Source organism: Saimiri boliviensis, chromosome 3 (assembly GCF_048565385.1).
Source record: "Saimiri boliviensis isolate mSaiBol1 chromosome 3, mSaiBol1.pri, whole genome shotgun sequence".
In the NCBI taxonomy this organism is placed as follows: Eukaryota; Metazoa; Chordata; class Mammalia; order Primates; family Cebidae; genus Saimiri; species Saimiri boliviensis.
In genome coordinates this window covers 177,517,591-177,535,020 of record NC_133451.1, presented here as the reverse complement: position 1 = coordinate 177,535,020, position 17,430 = coordinate 177,517,591, and the positions used below count along the sequence as shown (strand labels likewise).

At 35.4% G+C, this 17,430-nt stretch overlaps 1 protein-coding gene across 12 annotated transcripts in view; it reads right to left on the bottom strand.

Annotated features, from left to right (window-relative positions):
• NEK1 (NIMA related kinase 1) overlaps positions 1-17,430 on the bottom strand; it is a 214,063-nt gene that overhangs the window by 114,388 nt on the left and 82,245 nt on the right. The gene's annotated exons all lie outside the window — the stretch shown is intronic.

The window sequence follows — 17,430 nt, the reverse complement described above, 5'->3', positions numbered from 1 at the left end:
TCAAATAAACTCTTTTGAGTGGTTTCTGCATTTAACAGTTCCATTGGAAATTAAGTTAAATTAGTTTTGACTGAATCCACTTAATTTATACTTAATTTATATATATGTATTTTTCTGTCATAATATATGCACATTATAGAAAATTTATTTAAACATAAAGAAAATGTGAATTATTTATAATTCTGCATCTGAGAATTTCCTTCTCTGCATATAATACATATATGTTTATTTTTATAAAACTGGCATTTTACTAGTTATCCAGTTAATATTATATCCCAAGTCTCTTCCCACATCCATTTAATACTCCTTACAAACACTATTCTTAAGTGACTATATACTATTTATACACTCCACTATATAAATGTTCTCTAATTCATACATTTTTAAAAATCTCTCTTCTTTTTCGGTATTTTTAATGGCACTCACTCTCTCTTGAGTTCTTCCACTGGTCACTATTTCTCACAGGCTTTCCTCTCCTTGGCTCGCTGCTGAATGTCAATATTTTCTAGAGTTACATTTTCTGGCCCTCCTTCTCTTCCCATCCCCAGGCTTTAACATATGCTGCCGATTTCCAACCTGGTAGCCCCTTTCTCTTTAACTACAGGTTTCTGTGTATGTTAAACTGACATCTGAGCAACTCCACTCTTATGCAGCAAAGCTACCTCAGATAATTTATAAACCTGACTTTATCCTTTTTGCTACATAATCTTATTCCCAGTTCAGTTACTGAACATGATCAGCCACTCAAGTCAGCACACTAGGAATTATACTTGCGTCTTACCTACTATACTCAAATGTGTCAAATTACCAATTCGATCTCCCAACAATTCTATAATTTATCATTTCAGTTTCTGCCTTAGCTCAGCCTCTTTTCTTTTGACTCTTAAATTGGTAAAAGAGTTTCCCAACTTATCTTACCTCTAGTCTCACATCCCACAATTCCATTCTCTACAATGCCCTGAGAGTAACCCTTCTCTTTTACATCAAATCCCACAGAAATCCTTCAATGGTTACCATTATCTTCAGACTTTAATAAACAATCTATTGAATGGCAGCTAAAGCCATTTGTGATCTAGCCATTTCTAGTCTCACTTCTGCCACTGGTCTGTCATAAATCCTATATTCTAGCTATAACAAATACTTGTGGTTTGTAGACTGTATCATGATCTCACTCATTCTCTTAAGATGGCTAACTGTACTCATCTTCCAAAACTTACACCAAGTATCTCACCCTGTAAGCCTCTTCAAAACCTTCTCTAGGGAGTTAAGTGTGCTTCCTTCGACCTTCCATACCATTTCTTTATATATACCTCTCACCGTAGCACTCATTAGAGTACATTATAATGGTGGAAGGGCAGTATATTTTAGTTAAGAACATGAAATACATAGACTTTGAAATCTGCCAGTTCATATTTTTGTCAATATCACATAAACATTGCTGATCTTAAAACAAAAACTGCTTAAAATTATTAAGTCTAGGCATAAGAACATCTACTTCTTGGGTGAACCAGAGTAAAAAAGTCTTACTGTACGGGCATGCCCTGGCTTTCTTCTTTTGCAGCATGACAAAAGGCCTTCATTCACGCAGTTTGCTCCCCTTTTCAAGAAAGTCCTTGCAATAGCTTATCAGTATTTGAGCTTCTGGGATACACGGATACACACACACACACACACACACACACACACACACACACACATCAAAGAGTTGGGGCGGTGAAGGAAAACAAGAAATAAGCAGTGCTGGCAAATATGCAAGATAAATTCTGAAAAGGCTTATGGGAATATCTACAAAGTTAAGGGGAGAGGGTGGTAGTGAATTGAGTATTGCTAGAGATGTATCTTCCTTTCATATTTGAGAAATACAAGAGTCTGAGTTACTCTGAAGTCTTAAAAACTTTTTAGTTTGAAATATTATAGGTCCACAGAGAGGTGAAAAGAATATACAGGGAGGTCCTGTGCCCTCCCTAACCCAGCCTTTCCCAAATTTATCATCTTTCTAACTACATTACACCATCGAAACCAGGAAACTGACACGGATTCAAATTATAGGCATAATCTTGTATCTGTGCCTGTGCTCTATACAATTGTGTCACTCAGGTCATCATACGTAACTCCACCCTAATCAAGACACTTAGCTGAATTATTACTGGAACACTTGATAGCCAAATTCACTACCTCCTTCCCTAACCCATCAACCACTAACCTGTTCTCCATCTTGATAATTATACATCATAATTTCTATACAGACTCACACAATATGTATCATTTTGAGACCGAGTGTCTTCACTCAATATAATTATATTTGGTATATCCATAGTATTGGAATGCATCAATAGTTCATTCATTTTCATTGCAAAGTAGTATTCCATAGTGTGGATATAGTGTTATGATATAGTCTGTTCACTCATTCACCCATTAAAGGGCATTTGGGTAGTTTTAAGTTTTTTGCTATTACACATAAAGTTTCTATGAATACTCATGAATGAGTTTCTAAGTGACAATAAGTTTTCTTTTCTCTGGAACATACGCACAAGAATGAAATTGTTGGTTCTTAATATAAAGTCCATTTTTAGTTTAAAAAAGAACTGTGAAACTATTTTGCACAATGGCTGTATCATTTTTACATTCCAAACAATTATGAATAGTTTCTCCAAAACTTCATCAGCATTTGGTTTTATCACTATTTTTTTTATTGTAGCCATTTTGATAGGTGTGCGGTGATAACATCATTTTGGTTTAAGTTTGCATTTCCCAAATGATTCAGATATCTTTTCACGTGTTACCAGCCATCTGTATATCCTCTTTGGTGAAATGTTTTATATGAATTTTACTGGATTTTTAATATTAAGTTTTGATGCTTTTTTATATTTTCTAAATATAAGCCCTTTGTTGGATAAGTGCTGTACAAATACTTCTCTCAATCTGTATTTTGTATTTTCTTGCTCTTAACAGAGTCTTTTGCAGAGCCAACTTTTTAAATGTTGACAAAGCCTGGTTTCTCAACTTTTCCTTCTGTGGATTATACTCTTGGTGTCAAGTCTAGTAACTCTTTGCTTAGTACTAGGTCCCAAAATTTTCTCTTTTTACTAGAAGTTTTGCAGATTTATGTTTTATATGAAAGACCATGATCTGTTTTGAGGTAATTATTTTATATGGTTTGAGGATTAGGTTAAGGTTGATAGATGGATAGAGCTTATGGATGTCCAGTTCCTTCCACAATAATATTGAAAAGGCTACCCTACCTCCACTGAATGGCTGTTATGTATTTGTCAAGAGTCAGCTAGGCATACATATCTGTGTGCATCTATTTTGGGGCTCTCCATACTGTTCCACTGATCTGCGTGTCTATCCCTTTGCCACTACTATACTGTTTTGATTACTGTAGCCATAAGTTAGTTTTAATATTAGGAAGAGTGATTCTTCCCAATTTCTCTTAAGGTGACTCTTAAGGTCTTTCTCTTTCCATATAGATTTTAAAATAAGCCTGTCTATATTAAAATATATATATTTTCCGAGATTTTAGTAAGAATTGCCTTAACTCTACAGATCAATTTAACAAGAATTGCCATTTTTACTATTATGAGTAGTCTGATTCATAAACAATGTATCTCTCCAAATATTTAGGTCTTCTTAGATTTTTTTCATCAGCATTTTGTCATTTAATTGCATTTAATCTTTCATACTTTTTGTTAGAATTCTTTTTCATATTCTCTGGAACAACTGTAAATGGTATGGCTATTTTTTTATGAGTCTCCATTTGCTCACTGTCAATATATATAAATCCAATTGATTTTTGTGTACTGATCTGGTATCTTGCAACTATAATGAATTAACTTTTTAGTTCCAGGAGTATTTTTGTAGAATCCTTTGGATTTCCCATGCAGATAATCATATCAGCTGGAAATAGCAACAACTTTATTTATCTTTTCAATTCTGTGTGCCTTTTCTTTTTCTTGCTTTATTGCAGTAACTATGACTTACAGTACAATGTCAAATATGAGTGGTAAAAGTTACATGCTTGCCTTTTCCCTAATTGTAGAGTGAAATCATTCAGTCTTCTACCTGTTTTTGCAGATGCTTATTATGAGGTTGAAAACATTATCCTCTATTTCTATTGAGCTGGGAGTTACTTTTTAAAATCATAAATGCATGAATTTTTTCAAAATATTATCTGTATCAATTGATGTAATCACATGAATTTCCTTCTTTAGGCTCTTGGTATGTTAGATCACGTTGACTTTTTTTAATACTGTAAAATACTTATACATATAGACTAAATTCCACTTGGTTGGGGCTGGATATAATTTACTAAAATTTTACTGAGGATTTTTGTATTTAACTTCATCAAAGATACTGGTCTAAAGTTTGCTTTTTCTGTGCTGTCTTTGGTTATAGTATTAGGGTAATACAGTCTCAAAATGAGTTGATGAGTATTCGCTCTACTACTACTTCTGGGAACAGATTGTAGCATTTTATCAAATTGGTGTTAATTCTTCTTTAATTTTTTGGTAAAATTTTCCAGTGAAATCATCTAGGCCTAGAGATTTTCAATAGTCTTTGAATCATAAATTCAACTTTTAAAATAGTTATAGGACAATTTAAGATGTCTATTTCAACCTGGCTAAGTTTTGGTAGTTTACAAGTCTTATAGGATTGGTTCATCTCTTCTAAATTGTTGAATTTATTAATGTGAAGTTGAATTTATCCTTCTAATTGCTATAAGATCTTTAATTGTACCCTTTGTTTTATTCCTGATATTGGTGATTTATGTCCTCTTTTTTTGTCAATCTTGCTAGAGATTTATCAATTTCACTTTTATGTTTCTAAGAGTCAGGTTTTTGTTTCATTACATTATTGAATAGCATTACTGGTCTCAATTTTATCAGTATCTGTTCTTAATTACTTCCATCATTCTGCTTGATTTGGGACTATTTTGCTCTTTTTCTTTCTAGTATTTTGAGGTAGGAACTTATATTGATTTGAAACATTTCTTCTCTTCTGCTGTCTGCATTTAGCGCTATAAATTTCCCTCACAGAAGTGCTTCAGCTCTATCCCACAAATTTTTGGGTGTTTATTTCCATTCTGCTGTATGTACATCTGAATTTCCTTTCAGATTCCCTCTTTACCTATGGTTTATTTAAAAGTGTGTTTATTTTCAAGTGTTTGGAGATTTTCCTGTCATCTTCCTGCTTTCTAGTTCAATTCCACTGGTCTCTATATTTGTAAAAGTTGTATAATTCACCGTATTATCTACTTTGATGAATTTTAATGGGTGCTTAAAAATGTATATTCTGCTATTGTTGGGTGAAATATTCTGTAAGTGCAAATTAGATCTTGGTGATTCGTGATGGTGTTTGGTTATTCCATAACCTTGCTGATTTTCTGTCTAGTAGTTCTATCAATTGCTGAGAGCAGGATATTCAGGTCTCCAGCTATAATTGTGAACTGGTTTATTTCTTCCTTCAGCTCTATTAGTTTCTGCTCTATATATTTTAAAGCATGGTTATCTGGTGTATACACATTTAGGATTGCAATAACTTCTTAGTGCATGACTGTTTTGTTACTATGTAATGTCTCTTTTTATGTCTTTATCCTTAGTAACTTAATTTTGCTCTATTACCAACAAATTATTTTAGTTTCCTGCATTTGAGAATGTCTTTATTTCCCCTTCATTCCAAAAGGACACTTTTGGTCACATACAGAATTAAAGATTGATAGTACTTTTTCTTCTTTCAGCACTGGAAAAATGTTGTACCACTTCCTTCTAAACTCTATGGTTTCAGATGAGAAATCTGCTGTCATTCAAATTGGTGTACTTTCACATGGAATGTGTCATTTCTCTCTCCCATTTTTCAGATTTGTTTTGTCTTTTTAAAAATATTTCTTAGTGTAGATTCAAGTTTATCTTATTGGAGGGTTTGCTCAGCTTCTTAAATTTGTGTGGCTTTCACCAAATGTGGGAAATTTTCAGTCACTATTCCTTCAAATACATTTTTTCAGTCACATACTTTCTCCTGTCCTTGAAGCTTTGATGATACAATGTTAAATCTTTTGTATTGTCCTACAAATTCTTGAGACTACTAATTTTTTTTCAGTATTTTTACTGTTGTTCAGATAGAGTGACTGAACTGATATGTCTTCAAGTTCATTGATTCCATCTTCTGTCATCATCTCTACTATACTACTGAGTGTAATCCACAAATTTTAAATTTTGATTATTGTATTTTCCAGTTCTCTAATTTCCATTTAATTCTTCCTTAAAACTTCTATTTGTTTACTGAGGTTTTCCCTTTTTCCCATTTTAAGATAATTTATAATTGATTGTTGAAGCATTTCTATGACAGCAACTTTACCTTGTCAAGCAATTCCTACATCTGATTCATCTTGACATAAATGTCAAATCAGTGTCATTTCTCACACACATTGTGTTTTTGCTGAGTTCAGCTTGGTTTGACAAGTGATTATGTTAGAAGACTCATAGTCTTGATTAATCTATTTTATGCAGGAAGTAGCCTGCCAAGGTTTAGCAGTTGGCTTCCAGCCTATTTTGTGGGCTTTTGTTCCAATTGCAGTTTGGTTTTCTGAAAACTTGTGTTACTATTCCTGTCTGCTTCATTCTTCTGGTGCTTCTGGAGCTCCTGCTCTATCACTGCTGCGGCTATCTTGTGAGAATAGAAGTTGCTTCTCTTTACTACCTGCTGTTGTTGGGAGACTTTCTAAGGACCGCACTCTTTACCTCAGGTAGAGGCACCATGAACCAGCTGTGGAGCGGGGCTGGGATAGCCTGAGGCTTCACTGCTATCCTAAGCTTAAGTCACTCACCAGGCCCCTGGTGTGAAGAAAATGTTGCGGTTCGCTACCTTTGTTGGGATTCCCCTTTTCTAGTCCTTTGGCGAGTGACAGCAGGCTTTTCCTTTTTTTTTTTTTTGTAATTTTTTTGTAATTTTTTTTTTTTAAAGACGGGGTTTCACCATGTTGGTCAGGCTGGTCTTGAACTCCTGACCTCAGGTGATCTGCCTGCCTCGGCCTCCAAAGTGCTTGGATTACAGGCGTGAGCCACCATGCCCGGCCAGCTTTTCTTGTTTTTTATTTTTTCTGTCTATAGTGGATCTGGGTTGCAGGCCTCTCCAACACACAGGCCAAAACATATGGAAGACAGAAAATCCACAGAACCCCATTGTTATTTCTCAAGTTTTGAGGTCTCTAGCCAGTTCACTTTCTTTCTGGCATTTATAATCCTATTATGATTGTATGCTAAATAATTTTCAGGTTATTTAGTTATATTTAGAGGGAAGGAACAGGGAAAAGTGAGTCTATGCCATTCTTTTCGGATTGGGCAGAAACTACTTTTTAATAGCTAGGGTTTTCACACTGCAACATACTCTATAACACGACCAGCACATCAAAGTTTGACAGAGTTAGAAAGACGAAGAGATTGTTATGTTGAACTGTCTCTCTCATAAATTCATATGGTGGAGTCCCAACCCCTAGTTCCTCAGAATTAACTTTATTTAGAGATAGGATGTTTCACAAGTTAAAATGAGGTCATCAGAATAGGTCCTAATTCAATGACTGGTGTCCCTATAAAAAGGGAAAATTTGCAGACAGACTCACACACAGCAAGAACAACATGTGAAGATGCAGGCAGAGATCAAGACGCTAATACTATCCACAAATGAAGGGCAAAAATTGACATCCAATAACTAAAAGGTAGGAAGGTGGCATGGAACTGATCCTTCCTCAAAGCCCCCAGAAGGAACCAAGCCTGCTGACACATTGATCTTTGACTTCTAGCCCTGAAAACTCAAGATATAAATTTGTGTTGCTGATGACACTTAGTTTGTAGTCTTTTGTTACAGCAGCCTTAGCAGACTAATACAGAGGTAATGCATATAAATTGTTTGACATGATGCCTGGCATAATAAGCTTTCAGTAAATAGTTGTTGTTACTTAATTGTTGGTTTACTTGTCTATCGCATTTACTACTTAATATTTTCCTGCTAGCATGAAATCTAATGTATTACAGTCATTAATGTTTGTATAAAATTAAATGAATGAATGAATGAATGAATGGAAAGTTTAACAGTTAACTGCACATTTTGTAAGGTAGGATTTCCATTAGTATAAGTAAATATAGTATGATTTAAGGTGAGTTAATAAGAAAGTAACATTTCTCAAGGGAAATAATGCTGTTTCATCACTTTTGTAAAATTCAGAGGCTCTTCTGTTAAGTTATTCAGCAGAAGATAACCAAGAAAAACCCTTGAATATGCGTACCAGGATACATCAGTGAGAATGTTCAAAGATGAATTGGAATCAACCTAAATAATTATTGTCAGGAGAATTAATAATTGTGGTACAATTAAATAACAGAGTATCATACAGCAATACTTGAAAATACTAATGAATCTTAGAAAAATGACCATTCAACATTTTGTTGATCAGGTGCAGTGGTTCACGCCTTCCACCACTTTGGGAGGCTGAGGCAGGTGGATCACTTGAGGTCAGAAGTTTGAGATCAGCCTGACCAACATGGTGAAACCCTGTCTTTACTAAACATACAAAATTAGCCAGGCGTGGTGGTGCATGCCTGTAATCCCAGCTACTTGGGAGGCTGAGGCAGGAGAATCACTTGAACCTGGGAGGCAGAGGTTGCAGTGAGCCAAGACTGTGCCATAGCACTCCAGCCTTGGCAACAAGAGCAAAACTCCGTCTAAGAAAAAAAAAAAGAAAGAAGGAAAAGAAAAATGTTGAATGAAAAATGTCTTGGTCTATATACAGTATAATTTTTATAATACTAAAAAATAAAAGACTAATGTACTGTTTAATCACACATAAATGTGTGAAAAAGAGTATCTTAAGAAGTCTACAGGAATGATAAATTCAAAATTCAGGATAATGGTTATCTGCAGGGAAAGGCAGAGAAAAAAGATGAAATGGGGTTAGAAAACTATGGTCCATGGTCCAAATGCAGCCCACCATTTGTTTTTATATAATCCAAAAGCTAAGAATGGTGTTCGAATTCTGAAATGGTATGGAAAAATGAAAAGAAGGATATTTTATAACACATGAAATTCTAATTTCAGTGTCCATAAACAGTTTTACCAGAACACGTCCATGCTTATTGATTTACACATTGTCTATGGCTGTTTCTGTGCCATAATGCAAAGTTGAATAGCTATTATAGAGACTTTACGGTCAAGCAAAGCCACAAATGCTTATTATCTGGTACTTCACAGAAAAATGTTTGTCAATCCTTGAATTAGAGAAGAGTACACAGAACACTTACTAGTGTTCAATCTTCTGGGTATATTATTTTGCTTTTTAAGTTATACCTCCATATTTTTAAATTTATTATAGTTTAAGTTCTGGGGTACATGTGAAGAACATGCAAGTTTGTTACACAGGTATACACGTGCCATGGTGGTTTGCTGCATCCATCACCCCATCATCTACATTAGCTATTTCTCCTAATGCTATCCCTCCCAACCCCCCCAATCCCCTGCAAAGCCTAGCCCTCCACCTCCCAACAGGCCCCAGTGTGTGATGTTCCTCTCTCTGTGTCCATCTGTTCTTACTGTTGAACACTCACTTACAAGGGAGAACATGTAGCATTTGGTTTTCTATTCTTGCATCACTTTGCTGAGAATGATGGTTTCCAGCTTCATCCATGTTCCTGCAGAGAACATGAACTCATCCTTTTTTATGGCTGCATAGTATTCCATGGTGTATATGTGCCACATTTTCTTTATCCAGTCTATCACTGTTCAGCATTTTGGTTGACTCCAAGTCTTTGCTATTGTAAACAGTGCCGTAATGAACAGAGATGTGCATGTGTCTTTATAGTAGAATGATTTATAATCCTTTGGGTATATACCCAGTAATGGGATTGCTGGGTCAAATGGTATTTCTATTTCTAGATCCTTTAGGAATTGCCACACTGTCTTACACAATGGTTGAAGTAATTTACACTCCCACCAACAGTGAAGTGTTCCTATATTTCCACATCCTCTACAGTATCTGTTGTCTCCTGTTTTTTTTAATGATTACCATTTTCATTGGTGTGAGATGGTATCTCATTGTGGTTTTGATTTGCATTTTTTCTAATGACCAGGGATGATGAGCTTTTTTTCGTATGTTTGTTGGCTGCATAAATGCCTTCTTTTGAAAAGTGTCTGTTCATATCCTTTGCCCATTTTTTGATGGGTTTTTTTCCTTGTAAATTTGTTTAAGTTCTTTGTAGATTCTGGATATTAGCCCTTTGTCAGATGGGTAAAGTGCAAAAATTTTTTCCCATTCTGTTGGTTGCTGGTTCATTCTGATAGTTTCTTTTGCTGTGCAGAAGCTCTTAAGTATAATCAGATTCCATTTGTTTATTTTGGCTTTTGTTGCCATTGCTTTTGGTGTTTTAGTCATGAAGTCCTTGCCCATGTCTATGTTCTATATTACACATATTCTTTTCCATGTACCAAACATTATTTTATTTTATTTTTATTTTGTTGAGACAGAGTCTCACTCTGTCGCCCAGGCTAGTGCAGTGACGCAATCCTGACTCACTGCAATCTCCACCTCCTGGGTTCAAGCGATTCTCCTGCCTCGACCTCCTGAGTAGCTGGTATTGCAGGCACGGACCACCATGTGTGACTAACTTTTTTAAATTTTTAGTAGGGATAGGGCTTTACCAGGTTAGCCAGGCTGGTCTCGAACTCCTAACCTCATGATCGGCCTGACTTAGCCTCCCAAAGTGCTGGGATTACAGGCATAAGCCACCACGCCTGGTCCAAACATTACTTTAGAATAATAAAGGAATACTTTTTAAAGAAGATCTGAAAAAAATAATCTTTTAAACTTAGTGGTGGAGAACTAATTTACTATATAGGATACTCTATAACAAAGATCAGCAAACAATTATCAACAGGTCAAATCTAGTAAGCTTTCTTATTTCCAAAATCAAGCTTTACTAGGGCACAGCCACACTTATTTGTTTAGTCTTTTACCTCTATGGCAGAGTTGAATAGTTGTACAAAACACTATAAGGTTTAAAGCTTAAAATATTTACTATCTGGCCTTTTACAGGAAACTATTTGCCTGCCCTGCTTTACAATGCTGTCATATGTATAAGTTTTACCTAAACTAAAGCAAACAGTAATATGCCATTTAAAAAGGAACAAATAACAGAGTAAAACAGCTAAAAGCATTTAATCTTGAAAATCAGACATTCTAGGTTTGGACCCTGTTTCTGGGTATTATTACATGATCTTCGGCAAAGTACTAATAACTCTGGGCCAGTTTTAAAACCAGTAACACTGGAATAAAACTCCCCACTCCAAAGAATTACTATCAAGATTAGATCTTCAGTCATTTTAATTAATTTTATTAATAATGGTCAGAGCAAACCCACCTTCTCCACAATATACACCAGGTGTCCCCAAACTACGGCCCGTGGGCCGCATGTGGCCCGCTGAGGCCATTTATTCGGCCCCCCACCGCACTTCAGGAAGGAGCACCTCTTTCATTGGTGGCCAGTGAGAGGAGCACAGTATGTGGTGGCCCTCCAATGGTCTGAGGGACAGTGAACTGGCCCCCTGTGTAAAAAGTTTGGGGATGCCTGATATACACATACAAAACCACCACCAACAAAAAACATTTGGTTTTAAGTCTTCTTGATAGAGTTTCCCTAAATTGCATTTTTTTAAAAAAACAAGTTTCAGTTACTTATACAAGGAAAATTTTAAATTTAAACTGGATGTTACAGCCCCTTAAAGTTTCAATTAAAAATGCCCAAGACCAGTTACAGTGGCTCTTGCCTGTAGTCCAGCCTTTTGGCAGACTAACATGGGAGCATCACTTGAAATCTGGAGTTTGAGACCAGCTTGGGCAACACAGCAAGACCTGACTCTACAGAAAGATTAAAAAATTAGCCAGGCATGATGGCAAGTACCTGTAGACCCAGCTACTCAGGAGGCTGAGATGGGAGGATCACTTGAGCCCAAGAGTTTGAGGCTGCAGTAAGCTACAGACTGCACCCCTGCAATCTAACCTGAATGACAGAGGGAAAATCCTATCTCTAAAAAAATTTAAATAAAAGTAAATAAAAGCACATAAAATTATTTTGAAACATATGATTTCTTTAAACTATAATTCAACCTAAAAGCTATTTACATTTTGTCATAAAAACCATGTTTTAATTCACTACGGTTTCCCAAAGCAGTTAATAAAATATACTGTTCAAATAACTTTGCCAATTCCAGAGGGTTAATCCTTAAGACGCAGAATTTAATCATAACTGTTCAGGCTTATTTATGTAATATTTTAAAATATCAGAAAACACACATTGGGTTTAAGACCTGAATCTGTTAGAACTTCTTTAAGATCACGTCCCTTCATCAGTAAAATGGAGATTTTATGAGTGGTTACAAGGACAAGCCACAGGATAAATAAACATATGTTTTCAAATTATTGAAAGAAATCACGTTAATATTTATTATGTACTGCTTTAAATCCCTGATGCTGACATGTTTTCCTTGAAGTCAGGGTTATTATAAATATCCATTATTATACTGTTGTAAAGGTGCAAGTGTTTTACGAAGATCTCAGTAGTTACAATGTTGAATTGGGAAGGAGAAGTTGTTATGGCCCAAAAGCAAGCATTACTGATCACTACAAACATGCATTAGGGACCACTCTAAAATTAGTTCCCATACATCCCTCCATCTCACTTAATGCCAGCTTCTATTCATTCTCATCACCATAAGGTCTCTGTTGGTCATTCTCTCCCTGATTGTAGGATGTTGTAAATATGTGATGATATAATGCATGTCTAATTCAAACTGATAAGTGAAAGTGAAAATCTTGTCAAAGACGAAGGATTTCATGATAATAATGACAATATTAATGGAAAACTGTCCAAATCATATGCAACACTATCTACAAATACAACAGGAAAAATTAAGAACTGAATAAAAGAAAATGGGAAAGTAGTATAATGTTGGTGCTTCAGAATTTTCAGAGTGTCAAAGCATTAAGAAATGATCTTTGGAAAACTGCAACAGTCCAGGCAATTCTGCAAAAATTTCTCTTTTATTATATTGCCACAAAGACAAAACAAGTGAAGGGTGTACCATTTTCATAGTTCTAATGTGACTATCTTTTACATTTCTAACAACTCTGAAATGGGGGTGCATCTTATCATCAATGGTATTTTACAATCACTGTTGGCCAGGCAACAGTTGCAACATAGATGTAATTGTCTGAGCAATGTATGACGGACTTGTGTTTTTAGTTTTTGTGTGTGTGTCATAAATGGACACTACAGCCCCTTAAAGTTTCAATTAAAAAATACTTAGGGGCTCTTTCAAGAAGAAATATGAGTTCTGCTGGTTGTTAAAAACCTTCACTGATAACTTCAGATAAGAGTAAGAAAGTACCAGCATTAAGTCTTGCAGAATGGTATTGAATCCTTGAGAGAAAAATCCCAGAGACAAAACTGCAGTACTATTTTAAGAAATGCTGAAATCTCAACGCACTCTGTAACACAGAGGATATTATTATGTGGGAAAACATGAATATGAACGATCCTGATTAAATTTTTTAAAAAGACTGAAAAGTCAAATTATTAATGTGAAGTAGATTTAAGAATACTTCTATCAATTAATTTCATTCGTTACCTTTTTACTGAGTGGATAAGAATGATATAATAGCCGAGCGCGATGGCTCACGCCTATAATCCCAGCACTTTGGGAGGCCGAGGCGGGTGGATCACGAGGTCAAGAGATCGAGACCATCCTGGTCAACATGGTGAAACCCCGTCTCTACTAAAAATACAAAAAAAATTAGCTGGGCATAGTGGCGCGTGCCTGTAATCCCAGCTACTCAGGAGGCTGAGGCAGGAGAATTGCCTGAACCCAGGAGGCGGAGGTTGTGGTGAGCCAAGATCGTGCCATTGTACTCCAGCCTGGGTAACAAGAGCGAAACTCCGTCTCTAAATAAATAAATAAATAAAAGGGTTACGCGTTAAAAAAAAAAAAAAAAAAGCATGATTATCAGAGTTAAATTGGCAATATTTTTTTCTCTTCTAGTCATATGTGAAATAACAATGTGCCCTATACTTAGTCTGGTTTTGAATTTGAAAAATTACAGGTAGTACTTACACAATTCTATCAGAAACAATGTAATCCTCCCCAAATGAACAATTTTCAGAATTTAAACAGTTGCAAATATAACCAAAATTCTAATAAATATAACACAATTTAAAAATTACTGTTTTCAACTTCATATCCTAATTAAGCCTGTTCTTCATTCTTCACTATGAGATGTAGATCCCTATTTTAGCTGGGTTTACTATTTAAGTAGTCTTTGTCCAATAAGGCTGGTCTAAGGAGGGTTTCCTATGCGTGACTCAGGGCTGAATGACTTAGCACAGTGCTATGAGCAAGTGTTCTCATACACTTCTAATTATGTTTTCAAAATAGCTTCTGAAAGTACTTCATGAGTTTTCTACCATACTCCTCTCCTCCACAACTAAGCTTCTCTAATTAATCAATAATTCTGACTGTACTTCATTTGGTCGAAAACTTGAGCACTCCAGAGATGGAAGAGATACAAGAGAAACTCAAGGAGTGGGGAAGAGAATGACTAAAATGCAGACAGAAAGGAGAAAATCTTTTTTTAAAATCTCTCTCTCTTCTTATTCTTTCCTTTCTATTGTGCATCAGCCCCAAGGAAATGTTACTGCTGTGATGGCAGCTGAGATAGCAACAGCAACGAGATTACAGGACCCCAAATTTGAGGGAAGGACACCTTTGTTTCCTGTGACACTGAAGGTCCATAAAGTCCTGTTGCTTCTCTTTCTCTCCATTTCTGTCCTCCTGCTGCTTGGCCCCAGAGGTGATAAAACTGCAGATATGGGAATTTTACAGCTAGAAAACTAAGAAGTGAAGCTCTAGTGAACAGGAAGGCATCAAGGGGATAGTAGACAGGGAGCGGCTCAGGAAAATGACCCCATACCTTGTTTATGAAGTTCAGGGCTTACCCATAACCTGTGTATGTATGAATCTAACCTATTTGGCATACTAAAGACTTTGAGCACTGAGCTAACAAATAGATTTCCACTTAGTTCTTAGACCACACTGGGTAACATACACATGGGACAGGTAGGACAGATCTGAAGGGCACTGCAAGACTTTGAGAAAAGAAGTATCACTGGAACTAGAGCCCACAAGAGGAAGGTAGGAACTTGTAGCTTAAGCCTGACAAGTCCATCACCTGCTAAAGCAAATATAATTAACAATCTTCATCAAATTTAAATAAAACCCAGAGTCTAACAATGTGATATCCTAAATGTCCACAATACAATCCAAAATTAATCATCATATGAAGAACCACAAAAATCCTAACTACATGAGAAAAGGCAATGGAGATTATGACTACATGACACAGATGATATAATTACACAACAAAAAGGTAAAGAAACTATTACAGAAATGCCTGAACAAGGAATCATGATGATGATCACTCTTGAAAAAAAGTTAAAACAGGACATAATAAGGAAAGACATAGAAGATATATATATATATACATACACACACACACACACCCCAAATGGAAATACAAGAAAGAAAAAATACAATTGCCAAAGCACTCACTGGATGGACCAAATAGGCAGAATAAGGTTGAGAGAAAACAGAAAGTGAGCAAACTTGAAAACAACAGAAATTACACAGTCTGAATAACAGAGAGGAAAAAAAAAATGGAAAAAAAAACAAAAAAACAAAACTGAACACAGCTTTCCAAACCTGTGGGAGAAAAACAAACAGTCTAACATCTCATGCCATCATCAAACCAGAAGAAGTGCAGTGTTGAAAAATATTTGAAGAAATAATGGCCTAAAACATCAGAAGTTTGGTATAATTCATCAACTTGTGAATTCAAGAAACTAGCAAACCATAAATAGAATAAATCCTCAAAATTCCATTTCCAGAGATGACTTATTCCTACTGCTGAATACTAAAGACAAAGAAAAAATCTTGAAAGCATCTAGAGGAAAACAAAACATTAACTACAGGAGAAAAAGCATTTGAATAGGTGAGAATTTCTCACTGAAAACTATGAAGAATAGAATTTCTCAGTGAAAACTATGGAGGATGGAAAGCCAGAAAGTGACATTTTTTTATGTGAGAAAAGAAATACGCTATCACCCAAAAATATTACATTGTTTAAAAACACTGTTCAGAAACAAAGATGAAACAGACATTCTCAAATAAAGTAAAGAAATCCACAGTCAGCAGACCTAATCTCAAAGAGCCGCCAAAGGAATTTCTTCAGACAAAGGGAAAGAAGAAAACTTGGAACATTAGGAATTAAGGAAAAGTAATAAAAATGATAAGTATTTGTATAAATACAACAAAGTATTCCTTTTCTCTTAGAGTTATTAAACACGTTTGACAGTTAAAAGAAAAGGTATAACATTTCCTGGTGTTATTTTAAAGTATGCTAATGTAATACAAGACAACTATAGCATAAAGGGGAGGGGGGTAAAGAGACTTCTATGTTGGAAAGATTTCTATGTTCCAACTGAAGTAGTATAATATTGTTTATAAACAGACTGTAAAAGGTATTTTTAAGTCCTGGAGCAACCACAAAGAAGTTATACAAAAGATATATATAGCCAAAATCACAATAGATTAATCAAAATGGGATACTAAGAAGTGTTCAAATAATCTAAAGGCAGCAGGAAAATGGAAAGAAACAAGATCATAGAACAGAAACACAAAACAAATAATATGAGACTTAAATCCAAACATATTAATAATTACATTAATGTCTTTAAGTATAATAATGTAACGTAATTTCACACCAATGAAAAGACAGGAACTGTTACACTAGATTTTTTAAAAAACACCTAAAACTATAAATTCACTATTAAAAAAACTCACCTCAAACAATAATTTAGGTAGAATGAAAGTAAAAGGGAACAAGATATACCACACAAACACTAAACAAAATAAGCTGGAATGGCTATATTACTATAAAAAATTATCTTCAAAACAAAAAAACATCAAGGATATGGCTTACTGACTCTAAGATGCCCTCCATGATACCCAGCTCCTAATGTTTATAACTTTGTATAATCCCCTCCTGAGTGTGTGTGGAGGACCCATGATTTGCTTCTAACCAACAGACTATAATGGATGTCACTCCTATAATTGTTACATTATGTGCCATTGTGCCCTTGCTAGCATACACCCTCCACAAATTGCCCTTGCTTGATAAAGTAAGCAGACATGTGGAAGAGGCCCATGTGTCAAGAAACATCTCTACAAATGCAGGTGGCCCCTAGGAACTGAAAGAGACCTCAAGTCAACGGCCAGTAAGCAGCTGGGGCCCTCATTCATTAAGCCAGGAAGAAACACATTCTTTCACTAACATGA